At 43.8% G+C, this 6,347-nt stretch overlaps 1 long non-coding RNA gene across 2 annotated transcripts; it reads left to right on the forward strand.

Annotated features, from left to right (window-relative positions):
* Nucleotides 1–461: 461 nt before the first annotated feature.
* LOC112675010 (uncharacterized) lies at nucleotides 462–5,421 on the forward strand. Of its 2 annotated transcripts, none has more exons than XR_004803120.2 (4): nucleotides 462–580; nucleotides 1,210–1,324; nucleotides 3,603–3,819; nucleotides 4,875–5,421. It is a non-coding gene; the product is annotated as an uncharacterized LOC112675010 (long non-coding RNA). The 2 variants fall into 2 exon arrangements; XR_003145714.3 differs by lacking the exon at nucleotides 1,210–1,324 and adding an exon at nucleotides 2,075–2,169 and having other exon boundaries at nucleotides 531–580.
* The last annotated feature ends 926 nt before the right edge of the window (nucleotides 5,422–6,347 follow it).

Here is a 6,347-nt window from a genome sequence, read left to right on the forward strand (position 1 = left end):
CCATTAGAAGGTTTTTAGCAAGAAAGCACCATGAATTGATTTATGGCTTTTAAAGATCCTTCCAGCCGTTGTGGAGAATTCGATGCAGGTGTCAAGAGTGGGTGGGGTGTCAGTCGGAACTGTTTTACCAGACTACCAGGGACACTGGCACCCTGGATTAGAATGGTAATGGATGAGGTGGTGAGAAGTGACCTGTCTGGGGTTTGTTATTGGATTGAATCCGGACTACGGAAAGTCAGGATTCAAGCTGGGTGCGTGGCGGTGCCACTTACTGATGGGACAGAAGAGGATTGGGAGATAGAATCAAGAGGCCTGCTATTGCCATGTAGACATTCACCTCTTTCAATGAATCCAAAATAAATAACTGGACATACAGTTCCGGAACTCAGGGAAGAGGTAAGAGTAGAGAAACAAAACTGGAAGCCTCAAGAATGTAGATGACACTTAATTCTATGCAGCAAGGTGAGTTCACAGAGGAAATGAGAATAAACAGAACTGTGTGCTGGGGGATTCCAACACATGTAGAATCAGGAAGAGGAGGAAAGGCCCACAATGGAAGTGGAGAAGGAGCAGCCAGTGGGTAAGAGAAAAACAGGAGGAGTGGGGTGGCTCAGAAGCCAAGAAAAGAAAGGGCTTTGTGGGAGAAAAGAAAGGTCCACTGTGTCCAGGGCTCCTAAGAGGCTAAGTGAGATAAAGATAAAAAATTGACCATGGACTTTCAGGAAGTCTTTGGTAACATAGAAAAGAACAGTCTCACTACAGTGAGTGGAGGGGAGAACCTAAATGAAGAAGGTTGAAAGACAGAGATTTATACTGGCTGGGTTGAGGGGCTTGGAGACAGCATGTATAGACAAAGTTTTTTTAAGTCTCACTTCAAAGAAGAGCAAAGAAATTACTTAGGCCTGAGATGGGAAATGAAGCCCAAGGATGGCTTGTTTAGTTTTGCTTAAACATCACAAGTATTTCCCACATGCTTATAAGCTGATGGGAATGCGTCATACAAAGGAAGAAGCTGTTGGTACAAGAAATAGATGGGATCATTGAAAAAGCAGCAGTTTGTCACTAATAGGACAGAATGAGGTCCAATCACAACCCCAGGGACTGGCCTGACCCAGGAACAGGACCAATTCTCCACAGAGGGAAGGCAGGAAAAGGGAAAGCGATGAAGATTGATGGGTAGGTCGGGTAGATGCAGCTCTCTTCCTCCAGATTCCATCATTAATGGCAATGAAAGAAGAGATGGAGGCATCTGCTGAGTGATGAGGCTGGAGCAGAACTGGAAGTGTGGGGAGGGATGAGATATGATGACACAGTAGCCCTACAGGTAAGAGAGTAAGGGATCAGTGCAGTCCCACTGAACAGCCAGGCAGTGCCAAAGTCTACCTGTGACTGATCATAATTTGAAGTGAGGTCCATCAGCAGAGATGTGCATCCAGGTTCTGCTACTTGGGCTAAGAGGCAGAGGAAAGCTATGTTGGGGTCTACTGTGCTGGTTGGGCAGTGGAGACTCATAGAAGCTACTGATTGCAGAGGTGGACCATGTTATCTAGGCTGAGTTAAAAGAGAAGAGATAAAAGTAAAATGGTGTTAGGGTCAGTGGAGGTCTTAATGAGGTGAGAAAAGTCTGTTTGTGGAGAGGGGGTGGGGGCACTACTCACATAAACAAGCTGAAAAAGCAGAAACTGGTGGTCAAAGAGTAAGATGCTTAATCAAGAATTGGAAGATGGTTCAGCTATTGCCAATGACAACGTCAGGGGGAACTTCATGTGACAAGATGCTTGGAATTTGGTGGAGGAATAAAGTGAGAAGAGTATGGGAGTGCAGGATAGAGGTCTGGATGTCAGATGGATGGACCTTTTAGCTAGATGTTGTCCTTGAAGACTTTGCACATTGTCCCTCGGATAGCCACATAGGAGAGAGTGTATGTGATGGGCAGTGAACTAAGTCCTAGCATCACTGCTTCTCCCCCATTCCTGCACTTTATTTTTCTATCATATTTATGGCCAGTCAACATGTTTCATAGGTATTTATTGTTTGTTGCCAAGGTAAGGATCATATCTGCTTTGGTTCACAGCTGTAACTTCAGAATGGAGGGACAGTGGGTCTGAAAGAGACAATGAGAAGCCCCAAGGACATATTTCTTGTCCTCTAGCCTGGTAATCCTTGCAGGTGAGAATTACAACCAACACTAGAGGGCCACCACCCAGAAGGTGGTGTTCTCAGGGGAGTTTTAGCAATGAGAAGAGGGGGACACACAAAAAAGGGGGTGACAGGTATAGATGTTTTCTTTTTTCTTTTTTTGGAACACAGGAGGTAAGAGTGAAAGGGACCAGGAAATGAATGGGAAATTGGGTCAAGTTCGTGATGTGGAGGACAATGTGGGGTGTGTCCAAGGGACTGGCCAGAAAGGCTTGGGAGTGTTATGGGTACTGAGGTAACAAGGCATGGAACGCATAATGGGATCAGTGCTGAGGTCTTGGAGAAGGTGAGCTATTAATTTTCATTATGGGGTCCCTTTAGAGTTTAGCTTAGTCAATAGTTCGTTATGAGAAATAGATCGTAATGGTCTTGCCAAGCGCCCAGAGATTTCTGGTGGCCTCCTTACTCTGGTGGGTTACATCATGACATGTCTCTCCCACCTCTGCACAGAAGCTGACACCCAAGTCCTGGCAGTTTGGAAAGGACTGAGTGGCCCTGCCCTGCATGAGCCTTGGTATCCTCACAAGGGGCATGTGGAGCAGTGACAACTGTAGGGAACCTCCCAGCAGATTGCAGTGTGGTAGAGCAGACTGATGGGAGCTGGAGCAGAAGAGGGTTTATCCCAATGGCCTACATTCCTGCATGAGAAGATATGGGCTGGAGAATTTCAGAGTCACTGTAATTTGGGCACGAGTGCAAAGTGACCCTATCCCATAAGCACAGGTGGAGGAAGCTAGTGGCCACATAAGTTACATGCCACAGTCTCCATATGTAGCCTCTTTGCCACACCTTTCCCTAACAACTCACTTCTTGCTCTGGCTCTTAAAAAAATTTTTTTAAAAGGTAAAATTTATGTTTTTAAAAAGCTTCCCTAGAGCAGAGGTGGTTCTTAAGCACTGACGTTTCAAAAGATAGGCCAGAAAGGCTTGGGAGTGTTAGGGTACTCAGTTTGTAGAGCTATCCAAAGTTGAGATGTCAACAGAGGAAGTTAGAAAGTGGAGAGCCCAGGCTGCCACTCAAGAGTTGAGCAAGTTTGGCACCAGGATGCCCAGAACAAGGAGCACCATTGACTAATTTGAACAAAGGCACCTTATGGGCAAATGGCAGTCCCGAATCAATGAACTTGAAAGCAAACCCCCAGAGCATATGTCCAAGAGAAAACAGAGTACTCTTCATCTGTATGAAGTGGGAAGGCATTGACCTCATTTATAGGATGAAGGATTCAGGTGAAAGGTGAAGAGAGATGCAGATATTTGAGTGGTTCCAAGGAGTCTCAGAGAACAGCCTTTCGAGCAAGTCTTCCTCAAAAAGGCAATGCATAATATTTTCAATATGTTTGCTTTATGTTTCCCTTCACTTTCCAGGGGTGAGGGTTCTAGTCTAATCGATCTTTTCATTCCCAGGACTTGGCCAAGACTGGACACTCAGAATATGCTCGCTGAGCAAAACTGGACGACATGTTGTATGTCATAATGTGAAGTTTCAGTTCTAAGGCAATCCTGAGCTCAAAATCTTATTTTTTTCAAAATTTTAATATTATAAACTCAGAATGGGTACTAGAAATAACTAATTTTTATTGAGAGAGCCATATGATTTAATCCCCACAGCATAGTCTACGAGGTAGGTACTGTTAGTACTTCCCTTTTATAAAGAAGGAGAAGGGGGAGGTGGGGGAGGAGGAGAAGGAGAAGAGGAAGAGATACATACATAGTATTTAGTATGTGACAAGCCCTGCCCTAAGCACTTTTACTTATAATAACTAATTAAATCCTGCTAATAAAACTTTGGGGTGCCTACTATCATCATCCTCATGTTACTGACAGCAAAACTAAGTTGCAGTAACACATTTAGTAGTTAGCAGAACCTGGAAACCTCCCTGACTCCAGGATCCATGAGATTAACCAAAGTTATCCCCAAATAAATCCTCAAATTCCCCACCCAAAATAATAAACATCCCAGGATCTTCCAAAACATCTATATTGATCTTGTCCAAAAATCATTACCATTCTGAACTCTGAGTCCAAAAGATTGTCTTCTTAGGAGAGAAGAGGGTAATAAGCAATAGGAACACGCATTAATGGGAGAAAAAAAATCAAGAGTTTTAGAACTGTTATTTCAAAGCCTGACAGCACCCTTTCAAGGATCCGTGTGCCACCCTCACAGTAAGTGGCTCAAGTATAGATTTCCCATTTGGTCATTAACACCCATTATCTCACTCCCCCCACAGACGCGCCAAATTTACTTTTAACTGCTCTCAGCACTGAGACAGGGGGGCAGGATAATGAGTCTCCACAATGTATAATTATTATAAATGAGCAGAGATAAACTACACCTGTCAAAATAAATGATCGGCATCTTAAAACTGCTGGTTTCTCCATTCACTGTTTTGTAAACTTGAGTTAGCCGTCCTTGCTAATTTTTCCTGCTGCTGTTCCTAGGATTTTATTTTTTATTTTTCTGATTTAAGCCCCTAGAGTTAGCTCAGAAGGTGTTCGTCACCTGCAAATTCTTCTGAGGATAAGAGAAAAGCTTGAAGTAAATTGTTCTGCAGGGAATGAATTACTATACAACTAGAGCTCCCTGAAAAGATGTCAGACATGGGCTGGCTCATTGTGACTCTGTCTATCAACGTTCAGCCCTTCAATAATACCCCAATTTCGTTCTTTTTTCCTAAGGTTTCTGCCAAAGTGACAAAAAGACAATGGCAACACAGCATAGAAGTCAAGCTAATTTTAAGTATAACTATATTTAAGGAATGTTCAGCCGACAGTATTTGGGATGCAGAAATACTTATTTCCATAATCTCTGAAGTTCAAATCCAACTAACAAAACTACTGACTCGTCTACACCGGTGTAAAATAACTGTCCATGTGGTTTTTAATGATTGTATACTTGCGTCTTTCTCTTGCAAAATATTTTCCTTACTATCTTGGGTGTATTAGGATTCTCAGAATGTGAGTAACAGAAATAAGGAAGGGACCTTTAGTAGAAGGACAATGAGGTCACACAGCAAATCAGAGAGAACTGAACAATTGGACAGGAAGCAGGGCAACTCAGAGCATTTCAGGAACAGAGACACAGTACTTCCCAGGGAGACTGAATCAGATTCATTCTAGCACCACGCATTCCTTTGAGAGAAGATCTCATTGACCTCGATAGAGCCATGTGTCCAACTGCAAAGGTAAATGAGCAGGATACGGTGAGAAGTGAGCCTATAACCAGAAGAAGGGAAAATAAAAACAAAAATAAAAGCAAATGGAGTTCCTACCCTGTTTGTTTTGTTACTCCATACAGGAAATGCTTTCCAGGATTAATTCTGGAAATTAGTTCCAACACATTCTGGTTGGTCCAAGATACAAATCTGTTTCCTTTGAGTTCTAAGGTGACAAGAAGCTAGCTCTAAGAAACAAAGGGCCTGTGGTGGTCAGTACATGAAGTTTTTCCAATGACTCTGAGTCCACAGAGATGCTCTCTGTTGGACAGTTCTGGAGATTCAGAGTGTCGGGAGAATAAAGACTGGGTAGCTGGTCTCAATTTACCAAACACCCATAAAATTTTTTTTAAAGATTTTATTTATTTTTTCATGAAAGAGAGAGAAAGAGGCAGAGACACAGGCAGAGGGAGAAGCAGGCTCCCTGCTGGGAGCCTGATATGGGACTCGATGCCATGACCCTAAGATCAAGCCCCGAGCTGAATGCAGATGCTCAACCACTGAGTCACCCAGGCATCCCCACCCATAAAACTTTTAAAAAATATCTCTCACACACCCTCAATCCACTGCTGATCCTGTGGTTGGCTTTACCTTGGGGATGAATACACCCAAGGATGAGATTCAAAACCTAGAATAACCTGTGTGGCACAGCCTTCCCTTCCCCCCAGAACAGATCCCGACCTGCTGTGCCAGGAATTACTTCTTCAGTTGCTGGATCATGGGAGGTCCAGGGGATATATCCCAGCACCAACCAGAAGCTTGCCCTTCATCCCTGGTGAGGGTCACCCCAGCCTTAGGGACCCTGCCTTCTTGCCCATGGCTGCAGCCTCTTGAGGTACACCTGCAACCTATGTCTCAGAAGCCCTCTGGGAGCTGTAGTCAGAGACTTGGCATCAAGCCATTTTGCTGTACATCTGAATCTGAGTTTCTTCTGTTG

This window comes from Canis lupus, chromosome 10 (assembly GCF_003254725.2).
Source record: "Canis lupus dingo isolate Sandy chromosome 10, ASM325472v2, whole genome shotgun sequence".
Classification (NCBI taxonomy): Eukaryota; Metazoa; Chordata; class Mammalia; order Carnivora; family Canidae; genus Canis; species Canis lupus.